Source organism: Dendrobates tinctorius, unplaced genomic scaffold (genome assembly GCF_039654945.1).
Source record: "Dendrobates tinctorius isolate UK_male_01 unplaced genomic scaffold, ASM3965494v1 ptg000039l, whole genome shotgun sequence".
NCBI lineage: Eukaryota > Metazoa > Chordata > Amphibia > Anura > Dendrobatidae > Dendrobates > Dendrobates tinctorius.
The window spans coordinates 33,916,425-33,938,458 of NW_027361707.1; positions in this window are offsets into that span (position 1 = coordinate 33,916,425).

Below are 22,034 nucleotides of genomic sequence, written 5' to 3' on the forward strand. Positions count from 1 at the left end.
TGTACGGGTAAAATAATAAGGAAAGAAAGGGGTAAATGTACATCTGGTATAAGTGGAAAACAAATGAATAATACTTGGTGTGCCCATAAGCCTACAGTAAGTCAGGACTTTTGAGTTTATACCAATGTATACAGACCCCTGGTCACGTTTGTGTTCTCCCTGACGGAATATTCTTGGTTTGCGGACATCGTGCCTACAGGTGGGTGAGCCCGGACATAAGAGGGGTCTGCACTCTTGCTAAACTGACACCAGCCACTTTCATAGTTCCTCATAGTAAAATAGACACTGCAGCAGTTCCAATTCACACCTCGTATAGAAGGGCTGCAGACAATAAGCCAAATGGTAGGCCGCATCTAGTAGAAATGGGGATAACAAATTATTCAGTAGTATGCTAATATACCCCTTCATAACCCAAATGTGGGATAAATTAGTGGAAGCTACCGACTACCTGGACGATCAGATTTTCCAGATTCTTGAAGTTCTTAATGAAACTAATACAATACAGAGACAATTAATCGTAGTTACTAACCAACATACTATAGTACTAGATTACCTGACCGCAAAAGAAGGAGGAATGTGTCAGATAATTGGTCCCACATGTTGTAATTATATCGACCCTGCTGGCAATCTCCAGATCAGGGCCAGTATAGACAAAATAGGTGAACTTAGAGCCCAATGGTTAAAACAACACAGTGCAAGCAGAGACTCCTGGTGGGGTAACACATTCTCTTTCCTAAATCCAGCAAATTGGTTTAATGGCCTTGCAGGATGGATTTTTTTTTGGCATTATATAGACTTGTATGCAAAGTTTGTTGTTTTGCTTATTGTTTTATGTAGCCATAAAAGCGCTAATATATGTATTACTTAAGCTACTGAATAATGTATGTGTGAAAAAAAGAATTTAAGGCTGAACCTTCTGTAGTGTATCATAGACCCCAGGTGGCCATTGCTGATGGGGAAAGTGAGAGTCCACACTGAGAGTGGATGGGCGAAGCAGATACGAAGCCCCCTTATGGGTACTAGACCCATTAGACAGTAGCTCCTTTGTGGACATCAGCTGACCCTGTGGCAAAGGTTATACCATTTACAAAAGGGGGAAATTGATATAGAAGAGTTAATGGTTTGCTTTTATATCCCTTTAAATGCCTTTAAGACTTCAATTGCCTTTTGCCTAATATTGCTATGTATTATTCTTATTATTCTTATGTAGACTACTAGTCTCTGTCTTCAAGGAAACTATACTTGTTATCATATTTGTTCTCAACAACGTGTTCTGGGTACATTGTAAACAAGGTACGACCCTGAGGTGATGGTGGGGGCCAAATGAGCTCCATAGAGTCACATATTGTTGTAAATGGTATAAAAACATGTCTTGTATTTCATTACGTCAGATAAACTGATTTGACCACGGCTTGTGTGTCGAGTCCCTTTGTCTCCAAGCGTTTGTCATCAGAAGGGCGAAAAATCTCACAATTCGGACTCACTGGTGATCTGGTGAACTGACTTTGGTCAAAACGAAAACAGCTACGACAGTCCTAAAGTTGCCCTACAATCTACATGAGAGGTGGCTCACACGTGGTTCCATGTACAAATACAAAACAGTGTTCCATTCCCTCCCTTCTCCGTTTTTGTAGACTTTATACACGAACAAGCGACAATCAGAAATGATCCCAGCTTTGACTTTGCAATGTCATGAGCCACACCGTCACCAGCTGTAAACCCACACAGAACATCTGTGGCAGTGCACAAGACTTATGTTTCTTCTCCAAGTTCCAATTACAGGTCTGCTGGATGCTCCCAATTAGAGACAAAGGTACAAGAAGCTGACAAGCAGTGCCCGCTCCATCAAAAGCCTCTTCCTCTACTGAAATGCAGAGCCTTCAGAGGAAAATCTATGCCAGATTGCAAAAGCAACTCATCTCGCCAAGGATTGTAAGGTCAGTGTAAAATGCACAGAATGTGGCACCACAGATCATTACACTGCTCTACACCCTGGCCCAGCTCCATGGAGTACACAAAACATGCCAGTGAGACACAGTGAGCATGGCGGGAAGGAAAGGAACACTGATGCAGCTATGCCAGAGATCACTTCATAATGTACTGAAGTCTGTAAAGGGAAAATAAACAGTAGGTCTTGTTCAAAAATATGCCTCATCAGAGTGTACCCAAAAGGTCATAGAGACAAAGCTGTAAGACTGTATGCTATATTGGATGATCAAAGTAATCGATCCTTGGCCAGATCAGCATTCTTTGACCTATTCAACATCAAAGGGCAAAGCACCCCCTACTCATTAAAGACATGTGCAGGTACTGTGACAACAGCAGTTAGGAAAGCTACTGACTACCAAATTGAGTCCTTAGATGGACAATTCTGCCTACAACTACCTACAATCATCGAGTGTAATCAGATCCCAGACAACAGATCTGAAATACCTACGCCGGATATGGCAATCCAACACGCTCACTTAAAACGCATAGTACACCTTATACCGTAACTCGACCATCAGGCTCAGATAATACTGCTGTTGGGAAGAGATATCCTACAGGTCCATAAAGTGAGATGTCATATCAATGGACTCCACAATGCTCCCTATGCCCAAAAGCAAGACCTAGGATGGGTCATAATAGGAAACGTATGCTTGGGACATATGCACGCCCCATCTTCTGTGACAAGTATGCTAACAAATACACTGGAGAAAGGACGTCCATCTCTGTTTCAACCTTGCAACGAGTTCCATGTCAAGGAACTACCACACAGCATCCAACGGCCTAATCATTTAATAGACTTTACTCATGACAGCAGTATTGTGTCAGGAAGCTATGAGGATCAGTTAGGGTGCACAGTCTTCCAGAAAACTAAGCAAGACAACCAAGTGGCAATGTCGGTAGATGACAAGCTGTTCTTAGAGGTAATGGACAAGGGACTTGTAAAGGATGAGACCAACAGCTGGGTTGCGCCTCTTCCCTTCAGAACCCACAGACCACGTCTACCGAACAACAGAAAACAAGCATTAAAACGTTTCTCATCTCTCAAACATAATCTGCAAAAGAAACCAGAGATGAAAGATCAATTTTTCGCCTTCATGTCAAAGATTTTTGAGAACTGCCATGCAGAACTAGCTCCCACTCTCAAAGACTCTGAAGAAGGCTGGTTCCTACCCATGTTTGAGTATACCACCCTAAGAAACCGGGCCAAATTAGAGTGGTGTTTGACTCCAGTGCTAAGTTTGATGATATCTCCCTGAATGATGTTCTACTGACAGGACCAGACCTCATTAACAAACTGCTCGGAGTACTTGTGCTCTTCCGTAAGGATTGCATTGCTTTCATTGCTGACATCCAGCAAATGTTCCATTGTTTCCTTGTGAGAGAGAGAGACAGGAACTTCCTAAGATTCTTCTGGTACAGAGACAATGATCCTACTAAAGAGATCACAGAGTATTGCATGAGAGTGCACTTCTTTGGCAATAGTCCTTCACCTGCAGTCGCCATTTATGGACTCAAAAGGTCAGCTCAAGAAGGAGAAACAGAATACGGATCAGATGTCAGACAATTCATAGAAAAGGACTTTTACGTTGATGACTGTCTAAAAGCCATGCCTTCAAATGAGACTGCCATCAGTCTTCTCAGGAGAGCCCAAGAGATGCTTGCTTGCTCTAACCTCAGGCTTCACAAAATAGCCTCAAACAGCCAAAAACTCATGGAAGCATTCCCTTCACATGACTTATGTAACAGTCTCAGAGACTTGGACCTGGGGTCAGACCCCACACCAATGCAACGCAGCCTCAGACTTCTCTGGAATCTACAGTCAGACACTTTTACCTTTCAGGTCAGCCAGGAAGAAAAGCCTTTCACACGCGGAGGTGTCCTGTCTACCATCAACAGCCTGTACGATCCCTTGGGTTTTGCCGCTCCTGTTACTATACAAGGGAAAGCCTTACTAAGAGACTTAACTAAGGAAACATCTGACTGGGATGCACCTCTGCCACCTGATAAGAGAATCCAGTGGGAAGTATGGAAGAACTCTTTAGCAGCCCTCTCCAACCTGAATGTTCGAAGACCATACACCCCTGTGCCGTTTACAGAAATTCAAAGCCAAAGACTGTACGCAGTTGCAGATGCTTCTGTCAAAGCAATTGTCGCTGTTGCCTATCTCAAAACTGTGGACTCCAAATGTCAGAGCCACATTGGATTCATTATGGGGAAGACCAAACTTGCTCCACAGCCAGAGCACACTATACCCAGGTTGGAACTTTGTGCTGCAGTCTTAGCAGTCGAGTTAGTTGAGTTCATCGCATCCGAGATGGAAATCGACCTGACACAAGCCAAGTTCTACTCAGACAGCAAGGTAGTCCTGGGATACATCCACAATGAAACCAGATGATTCTATGTTTATGTCAACAGAGTGCTACGAATTAGGAGATCAGTTCATTCAAAACAGTGGCATTACATTCCCACGGACCAAAATCCTGCAGATCACTCAACATTTTCCAGACACCTTTGAACTAGTGGGAGAGGACTCAGATGCTGAAATCTGACCTCACGTGTCTACACTTCATACATTGACTCCAGCTACTCTCCTCACCCAGAAAAGAAGACTATCCAGTGCCCCTCCAGGAGGATTCGATGCCAAGGACCTCTACAAGCACCAATGGAGACAGGTACAAAGTCTTGCCAATGCATTCTGGGACAGGTGGTTCAAATAATACTTGTCTACCCTGCAGCCACGGACAATGTGGCAATCTACTAGGCCTAATCTGAGGATTTGTGACCTCGTCCTTGTGAAAGACTGTCCAGTCCACTGAAACCAGTGGCCACTTGGACTAGTGACTGCAACATTCCCAAGTAAGAATGGCAACATCCACAAAGTCGAACTTAGGATGGCCAAAGGGAATGAACTTAAGACATTTTTCAGACCAGCAACTGAACTGGTCCTATTGTCTTCAGAGGAAGGAAATAGTGACATCCGTTGATGCCAGACGGGGAGTGTTCTGCCTTATTCAGTGAGGACAGAACACCTTTATTAAAATTAATACCAGCATATATAAAAGACACTAATGTTTTTTTTTAAAATTCAATCATATTTGTAGTGGCAAAAAGATTGTAAACTGCATCGATAGATGTTGAAAGTTTATATACGACGATCCCACAATCATTGGGGATAGATTCTATTATGAAGATTTTGGAATGAACACAGGATACAGAACTAAATATAAAATTCATGACAGAAGGACTAGATGTTGTATTATCTCATTACGCCTTCACCTTTTACAATAATTGGTATGTGCAAGTAACGGGTACAGCAAATTTGTTTTTGGCAAGTTTTGAAAATGATTATATCTACAGTGTTGGCAACACATAGATCAAATATATCCACGTGTATCATCGATATGTGGATGATATATTTATTGTATGGGCATTATGAGGGTATGTGCACACGTTGCTGATTGCTGTGTGGAATTTTTTCATGCAGAATCTGCATCTCTTGGCAGAATCTGCAGGTCAAAATCCACTCGTTTTTATGCAGATTTCCTGCAGATTTCTTGCGAATTTGGTCTGCGTTTTTATACCTGCGGATATCTATAATGGAATGGGTGTAAAAATGCTACAGAATCCGCACACAGGGGGGCAGAGACAGTGCACAGGGGCAGAGACAGAGCACAGGAGGGCAGAGACAGTGAGCAAGGGGGAAAAGACAGCACTCAGGGCCCCTGTGCGCTCTGCCCCCCTGTGCACTGTCTCTGCCCCCCTGTGCGCTGTCTGGGACCCCCTGTGTGCTGTCTATGGCCCCGTTCTTGAGTATGTCACTCAAACTTGTGCGATGTCTGGGGCCCTGTGCACTGTGTCTGCCCTCTTGTGTGCTGCCTGGGGCCCCTGTGTGCTGCCTGGGGCCCTGTGCACTGCCTGGGGCCCTGTGTGCTTCCTGGGGATCCGTTGTTGAGTATATCACTCAATGGTTCTCAAAAGCGTGAAAAATCTGATCTACAGAAGCTTGGGGTATATTCTGACCCGGAGAGGTATAATCTGGCCTAGGCCACTTTAACCCTGGGTATATTCTGGGTGGGGGATTAATCTGGCCTCCAAAAAACTTTAGAGCTAAAAGAGGCACAAAATAGAGCTAAAGAAAAAACGCACACAGAATTAATAAAAAAAGCCAAGAATTGATATGATTAAAAGAAAACAAAGATTTATTTTTTATTTTTAGAAATAACCCAAATATGATAAGGATTTTTTCTGTCATTTTGGAAGCACTCTTTTTATGCTTTATGGGTAGGAGGTTATAGTATTTGGCAAGCGTATTTATATAGCAGAAACCATTATATAGCTACCCTTTGAGTGTACAACTCAGGTTTTTCATTCTATATTTTTGGTGCTATCTACATGTTAGCGTTGTTCGTGTATTATTTAGCACAGCCTTGGTTTTTGGTCACTTTTTATATTGCACCTTTTTTGTATATATCTTTTTCACTTTTTCTAATAAAGTTCATATCTTTTAATTAAAATATTACATGTTTCTTGTTGTTTCCATTCTTTTGATTTTTTTTGCAACATAAATGGTGATGTATAGATTTGAGAAGTGATAGGATATTGACTATTGCTGGACAAATTTGGTGACTAAGTTAACAAATTCAAACAGGAGCGATTAATACAGGTACTGAGTGCAGAGTAGGAGGGCTTCTTACCCTATAATGACCGCCGGATCGCCTTTCAGTGGCGGCAGTTAAGCGTACTTAAACCAGAGTGCTGTTGCTGAGGAATAAGTGTATAGTGCCACCAAAGTCAGAATTTCTCCAGGGTCTCGACTTCCGGGGGTAGCTGAGATGCCAGAGAACATGATTCAGGTCGGTTTTTACTGACCCTGGGGTTGCGATCGCCGTCATTAACGGTGTAACAGCAACCGGAAAAATAAAAGTCAGATTTTCCATTTAATTTCTCTCTCCTCTGATGTGATCACACATCAGAAGAGAGAGAAATAGGAACCCCGATTTCCCCCAGAACCTCCCGGTGTCCCTGGACCCTCCTGCATCCCCCCACGTCCGTCGGCGTCTTCTTCCGAGAAGAAAATGGTGGGCGCAAGTGCAGTGTGCCCTCCGAGATCTGCCATCCGGCACCGTGCAACAATGGGAAATTTTTCTTATTGGTTCATTTTGATCACTGTGATAGGCCCTATCACACTGATCAAAATAAAAAAAAATAGTAAATCAAACCCTCCTTTATTGTTCCCTTAGGGAAAATAATAAAATAAAAAAGTATTTATTTCCATTTTCCCATTAGGGTTAAAGTTGGGCTAAAGTTAGGGTTAGGGTTGGGGCTAAAGTTTAGGTTAGGGTTGAGGCTAAAGTTAGGGTTAGGGCTAAAGGTAGGGTTAGGGTGGGGGCTAAAGTTAGGGATAGGGTTGGGGCTAAAGTTATGGTTGGGGTTAAAGTTAGGGTTGGGGCTAGGGTTAGGGTTGGGGCTAGGATTGGGATTACGGTTAGGGTTGGGATTAGGGTTAGGGTTGAGACTAGGGTTAGGGGTGTGTTAGGGTTAGGTTTGTAGTTAGGGTTATGGTTGGGATTATGGTTAGGGTTGTGTTGCGGTTAGGGTTGGGATTAGGGTTAGGGGTGTGTTGGGGTTAGATTTGGAGTTAGAAATGGGGGGGTTACACTCTTTTGGTACATCAGGCGGTCTCCAAACGTGACATGGCACCACCATTGATTCCAGCCAATTTTGCATTCAAAAAGTCAAACGGTGCTCCCTCCCTTCTGAGCACTGCCATGCACACAAACAGTGGCTTTTCCCCACATATGGGGTATCAGCATACTCAGAAGAAATTGCACAACAAATTTTGTGGTCTATTTTCTTGTGATAACCTTGTGAAAATAAAAAAATTGTTTCCAAAATAAATTTTTCATTTTTTCTTTCCACATTGCTTTAGTTCTTGTGAAGCACCTGAAGGGTTAATAAACTTCTTGAATGTGGTTTTGCGCACCTTGAGGGGTGCAGTTTTTAGAATGTTGTCACTATGGGATATTTTCTCTTATATTGACCCCCAAACTCACTTCAAATGTGAGGTGGCCCCTAAAAAAATGGTTTTGCAAATTTTGTTCGAAAAATTAGAAATCATTGGTCAACTTTTAACCCTTATAACGTTCTAACAAAAATAAATTGTTTCCAAAATTATGCTGATGTAAAGTAGACACGTGGGAAATGTTATATATTAACTATTTTGAGTGACGCCACTATCTGATTTAAGTGTAGAAAAAATTAAAAGTTTGAAAATGGCAAAATTGTAAACTTTTTTGCCATATTTCCGTTTATCTCATAAATAAATTCAAGCTGTCAGCCAAACTATGTTGTATATTGCATATTTTGCAAAGAATGTAAAATGAAACACATTGGCTGCACAATAGGTAAATTAAAGAAAAGGATGGAAGAACATGTTACTAACATCAAAAATAAAAATGCATCCTATTCAGGAGCATGCAAACACTTTGTAGAGAGACACAAGGGGGAATTCACTAATTTTTCATTCTATGGGATAGAAAGAGTGGATAATCCTATTAGAGGCAGTGATTGGAAGAAAAAACTCCTAAGAGAACTATTTTGGATCATCAAACTTGGAACAAAATGCCCCAATGGTATGAACTATAGAACTATAGAAATGACACTTTTTATCTACATTAAGTTCCGGTGGTTTGATTATGGAGGGTTTTTTTTTGGGGGGGGGATCTAGCTTGGTGATTATGCAAATTATTCTCAATATGTGATTGATTGCTAACATGTGTGCTCATTAGAGTTGAGCGAAACGGGTCGAAAAAATTAAAAAGTCGCCGACTTTTGGCAAAGTCGGGTTTCATGAAACGAAACCCGACCCTAGGATGAGGTCGGCCACGAGGTCGGCGACTTACGCGCCAAAGTCGCGTTTCAAAAGTTTGTTTTGCGCTCTTTTTCAGCCAATCAGGAACCACGGACACTGTGGGCAACGTGATGACCTAGGCACGGGTCACCACCATCTTTCAGAAGGGCATGCAAGTGATTGGCTTGCTTTGGTGGGCATCACAGGGGGTATAAAAGGGCGTGCACGCCGACCGCCATCTTACTTCTGCCGATCTTAGCATAGGGAGAGGTTGCTGCTGATTCTGTAGGGAGAGCGTTAGGCAGGGAAGAAGACAAAAAAACTGCTTCTGCTGCTAGCGATTTCGCCTGCACAACACACAAGTCACTGTGTGTGCAGTGCAAGGGGAGGCTATATTGTGGTGTATCAGTGGTGTTGGTTGTTGGGCTGCCTTTTAAGGCTTCCTGACACGCTGGCATTGCTGTTTACCCACTGCTCCGCAAACTGCTTTTTTAAAAGCAATCCAATCTCCCTTATCCTCTCGTCACTTTGGTCACAGGCAGCTGTGCCATCGAGCGTGTCACATAGCGCTCAGATATCAGTGGGCCGCACACAATCCACAAGTGTCCACTGTCCACAAGTGTACGCAGAGATTCAAAATCTCCATTATCCTCTCGTCACTTTGGTCACAGGCAGCTGTGCCATCGAGCGTGTCACATAGCGCTCAGATATCAGTGGGCCGCACACAATCCACAAGTGTCCAGTGTCCAAAAGTGTACGCAGAGATTCAAAATCTCCATTATCCTCTCGTCACTTTGGTCACAGGCAGCTGTGCCATCGAGCGTGTCACATAGCGCTCAGATATCAGTAGGCCGCACACAATCCACAAGTGTCCACTGTCCACAAGTGTACGCAGAGATTCAAAATCTCCATTATCCTCTCGTCACTTTGGTCACAGGCAGCTGTGCCATCGAGCGTGTCACATAGCGCTCAGATATCAGTGAGCCGCACACAATCCACAAGTGTCCACTGTCCAAAAGTATACGCAGAGATTCAAAATCTCCATTATCCTCTCGTCACTTTGGTCACAGGCAGCTATGCCATCGAGCGTGTCACATAGCGCTCAGATATCAGTAGGCCGCACACAATCCACAAGTGTCCACTGTCCACAAGTGTACGCAGAGATTCAAAATCTCCATTATCCTCTCGTCACTTTGGTCACAGGCAGCTGTGCCATCGAGCGTGTCACATAGCGCTCAGATATCAGTAGGCCGCACACAATCCACAAGTGTCCACTGTCCACAAGTGTACGCAGAGATTCAAAATCTCCATTATCCTCTCGTCACTTTGGTCACAGGCAGCTGTGCCATCGAGCGTGTCACATAGCGCTCAGATATCAGTGGGCCGCACACAATCCACAAGTGTCCAGTGTCCAAAAGTGTACGCAGAGATTCAAAATCTCCATTATCCTCTCGTCACTGTGGTCACAGGCAGCTGTGCCATCGAGCGTGTCACATAGCGCTCAGATATCAGTAGGCCGCACACAATCCACAAGTGTCCACTGTCCACAAGTGTACGCAGAGATTCAAAATCTCCATTATCCTCTCGTCACTTTGGTCACAGGCAGCTGTGCCATCGAGCGTGTCACATAGCGCTCAGATATCAGTGAGCCGCACACAATCCACAAGTGTCCACTGTCCAAAAGTGTACGCAGAGATTCAAAATCTCCATTATCCTCTCGTCATTTTGGTCACAGGCAGCTGTGCCATCGAGCGTGTCACATAGCGCTCAGATATCAGTAGGCCGCACACAATCCACAAGTGTCCACTGTCCACAAGTGTACGCAGAGATTCAAAATCTCCATTATCCTCTCGTCACTTTGGTCACAGGCAGCTGTGCCATCGAGTGTGTCACATAGCGCTCAGATATCAGTAGGCCGCACACAATCCACAAGTGTCCAGTGTCCAAAAGTGTACGCAGAGATTCAAAATCTCCATTATCCTCTCGTCACTTTGGTCACAGGCAGCTGTGCCATCGAGCGTGTCACATAGCGCTCAGATATCAGTGGGCCGCACACAATCCACAAGTGTCCAGTGTCCAAAAGTGTACGCAGAGATTCAAAATCTCCATTATCCTCTCGTCACTTTGGTCACAGGCAGCTGTGCCATCGAGCGTGTCACATAGCGCTCAGATATCAGTAGGCCGCACTCAATCCACAAGTGTCCACTGTCCACAAGTGTACGCAGAGATTCAAAATCTCCATTATCCTCTCGTCACTTTGGTCACAGGCAGCTGTGCCATCGAGCGTGTCACATAGCGCTCAGATATCAGTGGGCCGCACACAATCCACAAGTGTCCAGTGTCCAAAAGTGTACGCAGAGATTCAAAATCTCCATTATCCTCTCGTCACTTTGGTCACAGGCAGCTGTGCAATCGAGCGTGTCACATAGCGCTCAGATATCAGTAGGCCGCACACAATCCACAAGTGTCCACTGTCCAAAAGTGTACGCAGAGATTCAAAATCTCCATTATCCTCTCGTCACTTTGGTCACAGGCAGCTGTGCCATCGAGCGTGTCACATAGCGCTCAGATATCAGTGGGCCGCACACAATCCACATGTGTCCAGTGTCCAAAAGTGTACGCAGAGATTCAAAATCTCCATTATCCTCTCGTCACTTTGGTCACAGGCAGCTGTGCCATCGAGCGTGTCACATAGCGCTCAGATATCAGTAGGCCGCACACAATCCACAAGTGTCCACTGTCCACAAGTGTACGCAGAGATTCAAAATCTCCATTATCCTCTCTTCACTTTGGTCACAGGCAGCTGTGCCATCGAGCGTTTCACATAGCGCTCAGATATCAGTGAGCCGCACACAATCCACAAGTGTCCACTGTCCAAAAGTGTACGCAGAGATTCAAAATCTCCATTATCCTCTCGTCACTTTGGTCACAGGCAGCTGTGCCATCGAGCGTGTCACATAGCGCTCAGATATCAGTGGGCCGCACACAATCCACAAGTGTCCAGTGTCCAAAAGTGTACGCAGAGATTCAAAATCTCCATTATCCTCTCGTCACTTTGGTCACAGGCAGCTGTGCCATCGAGCGTGTCACATAGCGCTCAGATATCAGTAGGCCGCACACAATCCACAAGTGTCCACTGTAAACAAGTGTATGCAGAGATTCAAAATCTCCATTATCCTCTCGTCACTTTGGTCACAGGCAGCTGTGCCATCGAGCGTGTCACATAGCGCTCAGATATCAGTGGGCCGCACACAATCCACAAGTGTCCACTGTCCACAAGTGTACGCAGAGATTCAAAACCTCCATTATCCTCTCGTCACTTTGGTCACAGGCAGCTGTGCCATCGAGCGTGTCACATAGCGCTCAGATATCAGTGAGCCGCACACAATCCACAAGTGTCCACTGTCCAAAAGTGTACGCAGAGATTCAAAATCTCCATTATCCTCTCGTCATTTTGGTCACAGGCAGCTGTGCCATCGAGCGTGTCACATAGCGCTCAGATATCAGTAGGCCGCACACAATCCACAAGTGTCCACTGTCCACAAGTTTACGCAGAGATTCAAAATCTCCATTATCCTCTCGTCACTTTGGTCACAGGCAGCTGTGCCATCGAGCGTGTCACATAGCGCTCAGATATCAGTAGGCCGCACACAATCCACAAGTGTCCAGTGTCCAAAAGTGTACGCAGAGATTCAAAATCTCCATTATCCTCTCGTCACTTTGGTCACAGGCAGCTGTGCCATCGAGCGTGTCACATAGCGCTCAGATATCAGTGGGCCGCACACAATCCACAAGTGTCCAGTGTCCAAAAGTGTACGCAGAGATTCAAAATCTCCATTATCCTCTCGTCACTTTGGTCACAGGCAGCTGTGCCATCGAGCGTGTCACATAGCGCTCAGATATCAGTAGGCCGCACTCAATCCACAAGTGTCCACTGTCCACAAGTGTACGCAGAGATTCAAAATCTCCATTATCCTCTCGTCACTTTGGTCACAGGCAGCTGTGCCATCGAGCGTGTCACATAGCGCTCAGATATCAGTGGGCCGCACACAATCCACAAGTGTCCAGTGTCCAAAAGTGTACGCAGAGATTCAAAATCTCCATTATCCTCTCGTCACTTTGGTCACAGGCAGCTGTGCAATCGAGCGTGTCACATAGCGCTCAGATATCAGTAGGCCGCACACAATCCACAAGTGTCCACTGTCCAAAAGTGTACGCAGAGATTCAAAATCTCCATTATCCTCTCGTCACTTTGGTCACAGGCAGCTGTGCCATCGAGCGTGTCACATAGCGCTCAGATATCAGTGGGCCGCACACAATCCACATGTGTCCAGTGTCCAAAAGTGTACGCAGAGATTCAAAATCTCCATTATCCTCTCGTCACTTTGGTCACAGGCAGCTGTGCCATCGAGCGTGTCACATAGCGCTCAGATATCAGTAGGCCGCACACAATCCACAAGTGTCCACTGTCCACAAGTGTACGCAGAGATTCAAAATCTCCATTATCCTCTCTTCACTTTGGTCACAGGCAGCTGTGCCATCGAGCGTGTCACATAGCGCTCAGATATCAGTAGGCCGCACACAATCCACAAGTGTCCACTGTCCACAAGTGTACGCAGAAATTCAAAATCTCCATTATCCTCTCGTCACTTTGGTCACAGGCAGCTGTGCCATCGAGCGTGTCACATAGCGCTCAGATATCAGTAGGCCGCACACAATCCACAAGTGTCCACTGTCCACAAGTGTACGCAGAGATTCAAAATCTCCATTATCCTCTCGTCACTTTGGTCACAGGCAGCTGTGCCATCGAGCGTGTCACATAGCGCTCAGATATCAGTGGGCCGCACACAATCCACAAGTGTCCAGTGTCCAAAAGTGTACGCAGAGATTCAAAATCTCCATTATCCTCTCGTCACTTTGGTCACAGGCAGCTGTGCCATCGAGCGTTTCACATAGCGCTCAGATATCAGTGAGCCGCACACAATCCACAAGTGTCCACTGTCCAAAAGTGTACGCAGAGATTCAAAATCTCCATTATCCTCTCGTCACTTTGGTCACAGGCAGCTGTGCCATCGAGCGTGTCACATAGCGCTCAGATATCAGTGGGCCGCACACAATCCACAAGTGTCCAGTGTCCAAAAGTGTACGCAGAGATTCAAAATCTCCATTATCCTCTCGTCACTTTGGTCACAGGCAGCTGTGCCATCGAGCGTGTCACATAGCGCTCAGATATCAGTAGGCCGCACACAATCCACAAGTGTCCACTGTCCACAAGTGTACGCAGAGATTCAAAATCTCCATTATCCTCTCGTCACTTTGGTCACAGGCAGCTGTGCCATCGAGCGTGTCACATAGCGCTCAGATATCAGTGGGCCGCACACAATCCACAAGTGTCCAGTGTCCAAAAGTGTACGCAGAGATTCAAAATCTCCATTATCCTCTCGTCACTTTGGTCACAGGCAGGTGTGCCATCGAGCGTGTCACATAGCGCTCAGATATCAGTAGGTCGCACACAATCCACAAGTGTCCACTGTCCACAAGTGTACGCAGAGATTCAAAATCTCCATTATCCTCTCGTCACTTTGGTCACAGGCAGCTGTGCCATCGAGCGTGTCACATTGCACTCAGATATCAGTGAGCCGCACACAATCCACAAGTGTCCAGTGTCCAAAAGTGTACGCAGAGATTCAAAATCTCCATTATCCTCTCGTCACTTTGGTCACAGGCAGCTGTGCCATCGAGCGTGTCACATAGCGCTCAGATATCAGTGGGCCTCACACAATCCAAAAGTGTCCACTGTCTCCAAGTGTGTGCAGAAATTCTAAAACTCCCCTGTCCTATAGACACCTTGTACCTTGTTTTACATTACTATATAGTTTGTTGGATTTTGTCTACATTTCTACCAAAAATGAGGAAGGCTGGTGGAAGAGGCCGTGGAATTGGGCGGGGGTTGGCAGCTGGTAATGATGGTGTTGGTGGTGGATCTGATGGTAGTGGCAAGAGCAAAATAGGACTGAATGCAGGAGGTGCTGACCCTGCGTCATCGTCTGGCTACATAAGGCCTCGAACGCTTAGTTTTCTAGGAGTTGGCAAACCGCTTTTAAAGGCAGAGCATCAGGAAAAAGTTTTGTCTTACATTGCTGACTCAGCCTCCAGCTCTATCGCCTCCTCTTCTTCAGTTGTAAAAAGTAAAAGCACTGAGTCGTCATTGGAGGCTCATGTTCATGAACCACACCTTTCCTTGTGTCCTTCATCCCAACTAAGATTGAAGGATGACGCAGGCCATACTACTGATTACTCCATGGAGCTGTTTTCTCATACCATGCCTGGATTATCAAGTCAAATGGTGAATTACCCAGGCCAAGATGAATCTGACATGGAGTGCACTGATGCACAGCCGCTGATGGATGATTCTGCTGGTACATTCACTCAGAGCACTACATTGTCCTCGCAGTGTACAGAGCCAGATTTTGACCCTGATGAGACTCAGGTGCCCCTTACCGCACACTATACCACCATACACGGTGACACAGAGAAAGGTGCACATGACATAGAAGAGGAGGTGATGGATGACCCAGTTGTTGACCCAGATTGGCATCCATTGGGGGAAGAGGGTGCTGCTTCCAATAGCTCAGATGAGGAGCATCCACAGCAGACATCGACATCGCAACAGCTGTTATCTGGCAGGCCCGGAGCACTCCAAAGACAGGTTCCAAACATCAAAAGAGTTGCTGGACAGCTTGTCCAGAGGGTCAAAAGATCACAGCGTGCTAGGCCGCAAAATGTCTGTCAAAGTAGGAAGAGTGCAGTGTGGCACTTTTTTGAACAAAATCCTCATGATCAGGCCAAGGTTATCTGTAAGAAGTGCGCAAAGACCTTTAGCCGAGGGAAAAATCTGAAAAATTTGAATACCAGTTGCATGCTTAGACATTTAACCAGCATGCACTTGCAAGCGTGGACACAACACCAAACCTCAAGTGCCACATGTGCAACTGATCATAACGAAGGTAGTCAGCAACGCTACATTGTTTCCCCCACTGTAAGCCCACCGGTTAGCACAGCAGCAAATGTTGAGGTGTCGTTGCAAGGCCACAGCAGTCAGGCAATCCCACTGTTATATCAACGAAAGACTGATTCTAGGCCATCAGAAAGAACACCAACTCCATCACCATCATCAACCCTCTCTCAGTCCGCCCTGTCCACCGCTACTTCCACCATATGCAGCTCTCAAGTCCAGCTCACCCTCCCAGACACTATGAGTAGGTCAAGAAAGTACTCAGTCTCTCATCCGCGTACACTGGGTTTGAACGCCCACATTGCCAAACTAATCTCGTTTGAGATGATGCCCTTTCGGTTGGTGGAAAGCACAGCTTTCCGCGAACTCATGGCCTATGCAGTACCACGCTATGACCTACCCAGTCGCCACTTCTTCTCTCGCAAAGCCATCCCAGCCCTCCACCATCATGTGAAAGACCGCATTGTCCATGCACTCAAGCAGTCAGTGAGCGGAAAGGTGCACATCACAACTGATGCATGGTCCAGTCGGCATGGCCAGGGCCGTTACGTGTCCATCACTGCGCACTGGGTTAATGTGGTGGATGCAGGGTCCACAGGGGACAGCGGTGGTGGGACAGTGCTGCCTAGCCCACGGTATAGGAAACAGTTGGCTGTAGGCGTTCGACCCTCCTCCTCCTCCTCCTCCTCCTCCAGAAGCGAAAGCTCGTCCACAGAGCGCAGTCGTACGAGCACTCCATCTGCAGCTGCCACAGTTGCACACGATGTGTCCCCCTATCGAGCAGCTAGTGGAAAGCGTCAGCAGGCTGTGTTGCAGATGATGTGTTTGGGCGACAGACACACCGCCGAGGTGCTGGCCGAGTACTTGAAGTGACAATCTGAGTCATGGCTGGGCAGTGTACATCTTGAGGCAGGCAAGGTAGTTAGTGATAACGGCCGTAATTTTGTGGCAGCCATAGCCCTTTCAAAACTCAGCCACATACCTTGCTTGGCTCACACCTTGAACCTGGTGGTGCAGTGCTTCCTCAAAAATTATCCGGAGTTAACAGCCCTGCTCCAGAAGGTGCGAAGACTGTGCGCGCACATCCGCCGGTCGCCTGTACACTCCGTTCATATGCAGAAGCTGCAGCGATTGCTCCACCTTCCCAACCACCGCCTCATTATCGACATTGCAACAAGGTGGAACTCCACCCTGCACATGGTGGAGCGGCTGTGCGAGCAGAGGCAGGCCATAATGCATTTGTGGGAGGATACACGGCCAGGCACTTTGAGAGCAGACATGGAGTTGACAGGCGTGCAGTGGTCGAAGCTGAAAGACCTTTGTAAAGTCCTTCAGTGTTTTGAGGAATGCACACGGCTGGTAAGCGCAGATGACGCCATCCTAAGCATGAGCATCCCACTTTGCAGCCAATGTTGATGAGGAGGAAGAGGAGGAGGGAATCCTTGATGACATTCAGCCATTGTCTGCTCAGGGACCTCTCCTGGACGAGGTGGAGGAAGAAGAGGAGGAGGAGGAGGAGGATGATGGGGATGATTACTTAGGGGAGGAGGATGCATCTCGTGGGGCAAGTGAAAATGTTGGCGTGCCAAGGTCTGGTACAGGGTTTGTGCGTGACTGGAGGGATGTGGATTTGCCAGAAAGTGCTCCTCCACCCAGCACTCGCAGTGCATCATTGACACCGGGAGCATTGGCCCACATGTCAGATTATGCCTTGCGGATCCTAAAAAGGGACCCCCGCATTGCCAAAATGATGAACGATGACGACTACTGGTTGGCCAGCATCCTGGATCCACGCTATAAAGGCAAATTACAAAACATCATGCCACAGGAGAACCTTGACCTAATATTGGCTAATAAACAAGCAACTCTGGTAAATCGGTTGCTTGAGGCATTCCCAGCACACAGCAGCGGTGATGGTTCTCACACGAGCCGTACGGGCCAGGGGCAGCTTGGCAGAGGTGTTCGTGGTGCACACAGCAGAAGTGGCGTTGGAGACAGGGGTTTCATGACAATGTTGTGGACTGATTTTTCAAATACCGCTCACACAACTGGTAATACTGCATCGATGGAAAGTGACAGGAGACAGCAGTTGTCAACTATGGTTACAAACTACTTTTCCTCCCATATCGATGTTCTCCCACACAGGTCATTCCCCTTTGACTATTGGGCCGCTAAACTGGACACCTGGCCTGAATTGGCCCAATATGCCTTACAGGAGCTCGCTTGCCCAGCTGCAAGTGTGCTATCGGAAAGAGTCTTCAGTGCAGCTGGATCAATCCTGACAGAAAAAAGGACCCGTCTGTCAACCCAAAATGTGGATGATCTAACCTTCATTAAAATGAACCACGCATGGGTTTCCAAGGATTTTGTCCCACCTTCCCATGATGACACATAGGGTGACAGAAAAATGGCTTGCTTTGGTCCACCTCTTCCTGGTACTTCACCTATTTCGCCTTTTGCATCAGCTGAATGTCCAACATCAACATATGCCACTTTCTAAAACTCCCTAACTGTGCTGCCTCCCCCCCCATGGCCGGGGTCACCACCTACCGCATGACACCGTGCGAGTGTCGTTGCCCTGGACAGGTGGGTAGGCCGACTCTTGGGCGCGGGCACTGGCACAGGGTCCCTCATAGTGCAATCAAGTGTCTCTGACGGCGGTGGTGCACACCCGCCGTCAGACACACCGCTGTACTATGAGGGGCCCAGTGCCAGTACCGACGCCCACGAGTGGGCCCCCCTTGCTTGGGCAGGGCCCCAGCATTTGCAATCTTTACCTCTCCCTGCTCCTCCGCTGTGTAATCTGGGCCGTCAAATCCATACTGTGCCTGACACCGTCTGAGCCTGCCTCCTGAGACATATATTTTGAATGTGTACGCTATCCATACATGTTATCCGGGGATACGGTACCCTTTCTAACCTTTGTGCAATGACGTGCAATCCATACTGGGCCTAACACCGTCTGAGCCTGCCTCATGCTGTATAGACATACTGTATATTTTGAATGTGTACGCTATCCATACATGTTATCCGGGGATACGGTACCCCTTCTAACCTTTGTGCAATGACTTGCAATCCATACTGGGCCTAACACCGTCTGAGCCTGCCTCATGCTGTATAGACATACTGTATATTTTGAATGTGTACGCTATCCATACATGTTATCCGGGGATACGGTACCCCTTCTAACCTTTGTGCAATGACGTGCAATCCATACTGGGCCTAACACCGTCTGAGCCTGCCTCATGCTGTATAGACATACTGTATATTTTGAATGTGTACGCTATCCATACATGTTATCCGGGGATACGGTACCCCTTCTAACCTTTGTGCAATGACTTGCAATCCATACTGGGCCTAACACCATCTGAGCCTGCCTCATGCTGTATAGACATATATTTTGAATGTGTACGCTATCCATACATGTTATCCGGGGATACGGTACCCCTTCTAACCTTTGTGCAATGACTTGCAATCCATACTGGGCCTAACACCGTCTGAGCCTGCCTCATGCTGTATAGACATACTGTATATTTTGAATGTGTACGCTATCCATACATGTTATCCAGGGATACGGTACCATTTCTAACCTTTGTGCAATCACGTGCAATCCATACTGGGCGTGAGAACGGCTGGCGAGCTGTTAAGCAAGCTACAGCACCTGTCCAGACAAGTACAGGGATTCCCTAGCGAGGAGACTTATTTGATTGTTTTCAATGTTGGGACAGCAATTTTTGGGGAGCACTATACTCTGGAGAATGATAGATGGGGCCCACCATACACTGGAACATTCCAAAGGTGGACATCAGACACTGGAGCAGCATTTACAAGGCCCATTATACACTAGAGCATTAGAAATGGGGCCCATTATGTTTGGAGCATTATTTGGGCCCATAAGACAGTGGAGCTTCATCCATGGGGACCAACATATACTGTAGTATTATGTGGAGCTCATCATATACTGTTTCAAACATTATATGGGACCAATGATTTTGTATGGAGAAATAGATGGGCCTCGTCATGAAATGTAAAAAGTGAGGTATTTTTCATTGTACTATACCGCTATTTCTCTGCCGTATCGGAGCATGATGAGTTGTGGTATGTGTTAAAGGGGCGCTCTTTCGCCCAGGGCACATGAAAACCTGCAGCCAGCCCCCCCCCCAAAAAACTTTAGCCAAATAACCCCCATTTTTCAGTGCGTAACTTGTATTATGAAGTTAATTAAGGTTGACAAGCTTAAGTAAGAAGAATTGATGCTTTTGGCATTCAAATGGGCACTGTAGGTGTGTTTCCTGTCCTCCTCTCACTGCCGACTTTTATTCCCCATTGACTTACATTGGGTTTCGTGTTTCGAGACGACCCCGACTTTTCCCTATAATCGGACGATCTTGCTCGACCCGACTTTTGGAAAAGTCGGGTTTCACGAAACGAAACGCGACCCTAAAAAACCAAAAGTCGCTCAACTCTAGTGTTCATTGATCAACGGTTGGTTACCATTTGTTTTTTTTACCATGTATCATAAGGAATCTGTATCTCAGTGAATAAGGGCTTTTGCCAGAAACGCGTTGAGATGTATCCCCAACCTATATGATCTTTTAAAATATGTGAAATATATTTGAGGATTTTATCTATTTTTGGGACTCGCCAAAATTTCTTTCCAAATTCAAGCTATATGGAACAAATTTTACCACTGACATGAAGTACAATATGTCACAAAAAAACAATCTCAGAATCAGTGGGATCCGTTGAAGCGTTCCAAAGATATAACCTCATAAAGTGGCAGTGATCAGAATTGTATAAATTGGCTCTGTCACTAAGGGGTTAAAGAAAAACTAACAGGTCTGTGAGAGCCAGAGTTCTTGCTGGTTGGTAGGTGATTAAATGCTTATGTCATGCAATAAAATGCAATTTAATTATTTAAAAATCATATAATGTGATAATGTTTTATTTTTAGATTCACAGTTGAACTGAACCTACGATAAAAATTACAGATCTCTCCATTCTTTGTGGGTGGGAAAACTTGCAAAGTTGTCAGTGTATCAAACACTTATTTTCCCCACTGTAGTTGTGCAGAGCCGATCCTTCAACATTCTATCACAAGATTCCGTGATGACATCACTGGTGATGCTCGGCCATTATGACATCACTGGTGATGCTCGGCCATTATGACATCACTGATGATGCTCGGCTACTATGACATCACTGATGATTCTTGACCATTGTGACATCACAGCTCAGTCACTACTTATAGAATGTACACAGGATCATCGGTGCCATTTTTGGTTCTATAGTGACTGAGAGCATTTGCAATTTTTCACTATGGCTGAATTACGTTTGCACCATTTTCAGGTACAAGCACTATTGGAGATTCTTACCGTCAATGACCTTGACATTGAGTTTCTGCCACCTGATGGCGTCCTCTGCTTCACTTACCGGCTGGTGGTGGCGCTAGTAAAGGATTGCCTGAACAAAAACAGACAAGATCAACTAACGTCAGAGTATCTGACGGATTTATGTCACAACATCAGGACACTACTACACCAGGTAAATGGCGGACGCTCCGCACAAAACTTCTCCATAATCTAATATATAAAGCTCAAAGTGTGTATGTGTGTGTGTATGTGTGTGTGTATGTGTGTATGTGTGTATGTATGTGTGTGTATATGTGTGTATGTCCGGGATAGGCATCTGCACCGTCGCAGCTACAGCCACAAAATTTGGCACAGTCACACGTCTGGACCCTGAGAGCGTCCTAAGCTATGTTGTGAGGCGAAATTTTAACCCTGCGCGTTCCAATTCACCAAACAATTTTGCCCGTATCTACTTACTGGGGGAAAAAGTCTGTGCGTGTCAAGCCCCGCCCCTCATTATGATGTCACAATGGTTGCCACGGCGATGCTGATGTCATCATAGGTTGCAAGCCCTGCCGCTGCTCATTATGATGTCATAATGGTTGACTATGGGATGGAGGATGTGTGATGGGTATATGGGCACGGGACTATGGGATGGAGTATGTGTGATGGTTATATGGGCACGGGACTATGGGATGGAGGATATGTATGATGGGTATATGGGCATGGGACTATGGGATGGAGGATGTGTTATGGGTATATGGGCATGGGACTATGGGATGGAGAATATGTATGATGGGTATATGGGCACTCGACTATGGGATGGAGG